We start from the raw sequence: 3978 nt of genomic DNA on the forward strand, positions 1-3978 counted from the left end.
AATAGAATATGATGAGAAAAAAATAAAAGATACGGTTAGAGACAAAAACAAGATTCACATCTCCTAGGCAGAAATGGGAGACACATGCAAAGCACTGAATGAGGTCATGTCGAAAGACTACGGCAGTGGCTAAGACCTTGGCTCCCACGGAGTCTATGAGCCTAAGTGTAACCCATGCAAAGTGGCAGACCAGAGCAAGGCAGCAGGAGATGCCAGAGGGAGCAGAGCATAGATTCAAGTTGAAAGGAAGAAATAAACAAACAAGTCCTGTCAACCTAGAATGTTACATTTGGCTAAATTTTCATTCAAATAGGAAGCCAAAATAAATACATTTTCAGTCCTACAAAGACTTAAAGACTTTGACAAGAGATGTTCTTTCTAAAACAGTTATTAGCAGACATACTATATTGGGGCTTTAAGGCTTCAAATATATAGACAGAGCTTCACATGCCCAAAACTGTATGCCTGTTCATGACTTTAGTGAGTATGATGTCCAGCCAGTTATATATGCATATATATTATATAAAGTTATATGCATATATATACACGTATGCATATATACATACATACGTGTATATAGACATATGTATGTTTATGTATGTACCTGTATATACAGATCTTCTTTGACTTACAAGGGGCTTATGTCCCGATAATACCATAAGCTGAAAATGCATTTAATACACCTTACCTACCAGCCATCATAGCTTAGCCTAGCCTACTTTAAATGTGCTCAGAACACTTACATTAGCCTACAGTTGGGCAAAATCATCTAAGCATCTAAGGCCCATTTTATAGTAAAGTGTTGAGTATCTCTTATATTTTATTAAACATTGTACTAAAAGTAACAACAGAATGACTGGGTCCAGAATTGTTGTAAGTGTATTGGTTGTTTACCCCTGTGGTCGTGTGGCTGACTGGGAGCCGTGCTCGCTGCCACTGCCCAGCATCATGAGAGAGTATCTTACTGCATATCACACTGTAGCCCAGAATAACATCTAAATTCATAATTCAAAGTACGGTTTCTTCTGAATACCTATCACTTTCTTACTACCATAAAGTCAAAAAATTTTAAGTCAAGGCATCGTTGAGAACTATCTGTTGATGTATCCAATTGTGTTGTTTGTATAAGAAATGGGAGACCTGAAGAAAATATGCAAAATGCTCACATTGGTTGTATCTATCCAGATGATGGTGTCAAGTATGAAACTGTCTATTTTTCTATATGCTTGAAATATTCCATATTTAGTGTGTTTTTTTAATAATTTCAAAAGAGAAAGTCAATGACTTGCCTTCACATGAGCATTGACTCCAGGCCTCTGAGAATGTCAGTGGCTGTTCTCTCACAAGCTCGTCAGGTCATTGGTGTTGAAACTGTTCCTTATGCTCATCATAGTAACGCTGCCTACTGTGGACTATTTAAAAAAACAAAGACAATTTTACCATCAGTCATGGGTCTTTGAAACATATTTTCCCTCTGTTTGAATTTAGCTTTACTTGAGGTGGCTTTTTAGTTTAGGGGAGGGACTGGGTTTGGCAGGAGGGCTGTCGCAGGAGAATGGTAAGAGAAAAGCACGTGCTGTCTGCCCTGGTGAAGGGGGACCATCTTTAACAGTCTCCTTCCTTGGATTCATAAATGGATTTCTGCCTCATCTTGCAGTAAATCTGAGACCAAAAGAATTCATAGGCCCTCCTAATGCATGTAATGCAGCATGACTGATGAAATGTGGCAGGCACAACCCAATATCTAGTTTTCTGAAAACCACACTGAAATGAACCATCCTGGCCAGAAAGTTAAAACAATACCCAGACTTGAACAACCACCAAAGTTATTTTCCCTGATTCAGTTGTATTCTCAGGCACTTTGCAATTTGGATTACAAAGCACTCTCTGTGTATTTTCTGATGGCGGGTGACAGCTACTGTTTATTCCCAGAAACTCAAATTAATGGTTTTGTTAAATCGACTTTCACCACTGCACACATAAGTCATCCCCGGGGGATCTGTCTAAAGGTCTAAGCCAGTTTCATGTACTTCAAAATGAGTGCTCTTAAGCAAACAGCAAGAAAATTGGTTACCTGAATCTTGAAAGTCAATTGAGGCGCTGCCTGCAAGGACATAGGAGGGTCAGAAGAAATAGTATAAAATAAGAACCAACTTCATTGGCCCTTCTCTAGTAAACAATCACGTCAGTAAAATGGACCGGCAACTCCAAGACAGTGGGAAAGGCTGGAATTTAGATGTTGGTTCCAGTTTAGTCCTTTTCCTCTGTCTTTCTTGGCCTCAATTGTCCCATCTGTAACACTTGGTTCCAGCTTCCTGCTTAGTGATTCCACGTATGAGGATGAAATGAAATTACAGGTGTGAAGATACTTTGTAGATGGTAACACGCCATATATGTATAAGGTATGAGATTACCTTCTAGATAGTTAGTAGAATTTTTCATTTTTCAAGCCAGTGGCTTGGACTCAGTAAAGAGAGCAGCCTGAACCACATCTAACTTCTCAGTATCTGGCAGGTCCCATAAAAGGAGTGGAACCATCCTCAGTTGAACACCTTCTGAAGCTTTTGAGAGAAAATAGATGCAAGATCACATTGCAAAGTTAAAGAAACGAGATAAATGTTAAGTGTGGTTATTTTTGATGAGCATTCTGACTGCCTTTCTAAACAAGCGACTTCCTGTAATATGTTGGTGAAAGAGGCAAGGGAACACCAGTTCTGAGCAGCAAAGCCCCAGGAAACAACCAGAGGTCTCATCATGTGGGTCAGGTTTGTATCAATTATTTGGATATTTCAAGTAGAAGTCATGATTTTTTTTTCTTGCTTTGATGATATCTGAGTCAGCTGGAAAACTGCCGCTGTTCTCGGTGTAGTTTTCCGTTGGGCATTCTGAAATGTAACGGTCAGTCCATGCAGGAACTGCAGGCTCACGATCTGGGGACCCTGAAGAGAACATGTAAAGGAAGCTATAGAAATTAGGTAATGGCAAATGTGTTATTCAGGGAGAAAGTGATATGCTTTCTTTGGCTATAGAAATTCCCCAAATACTGGCCTGTCGAAAATGGCTAAAATCAATATCGTCTACTCAAACATCATAGGAGAGAACACAAGTGGGTTATATCAAAACCATAGGCCTAATTTAAGAGCCTGAAAACTAAGAAAGAAAAGTCGAATTTGACAAGGGTTTGATTCAGATTCAAATAAAGCCCTTGTCAGAGCAGTGTAGCAGCAGGAGTACAAGGTTAGGAGCCACTGGCCAGGGGACAGGCACTTAGCTCCCACATTTGCTTCTTCTCCTGTAGAATGGAGATAATACTGCAACCCCTTTCTTAGATGAACAAGGCTGTAGATGGGAAAGTGATTTCAAAAACACAGAACCCTATGGAAATGCAAGTTATCCTGATTACACCAACATACAATTGAAGGAGTTGTTTCTTTTTTTCTACTCTGTGCAGGCCATCAAGGTAATGAGATTGTCACCTGCAAAGGCAAAATTGAACACTCTCCCCTCCCCCCAACAACGTGGTGGCAGGGTCTTCAACTAGGTCCTCAATCAGGTGTCCACAGACCCTGGGGAGGTCTGTGGATTCACTTCAGGAGGGTCTCTGTTTCCCCTAAGGTTTTATCATACACGTGTGTTTGTTCGCATGTATATGTAGAAAATACGTGTTTGTGTACAGGTGCAAGCACGCGTGTGCGTGCGCACGCAGGGTACATACATTTCATCAGATTATCAATGGGATCCGTGACCTAACCTCTTCCTCTTCGTAAGAGGCATTAGCACTTTTCAGTTAGTTATACACAACCTACAGAATCTGTATCTCATTGTAATTGTTCCCATTTTCAATGGAAGGAAGACCTGCAAAGTATCTAACTGAACAGTATTATCTCGGATAACATATCCCGTGAGGGCATTTATTCCTTAGAAGGTTGCCATTTCTTCATGTTTCTATTCTGTTCACTCTTCCTCTGGCAGGCAGTG

Source organism: Equus quagga, chromosome 13 (genome assembly GCF_021613505.1).
Source record: "Equus quagga isolate Etosha38 chromosome 13, UCLA_HA_Equagga_1.0, whole genome shotgun sequence".
Taxonomy (NCBI): Eukaryota; Metazoa; Chordata; class Mammalia; order Perissodactyla; family Equidae; genus Equus; species Equus quagga.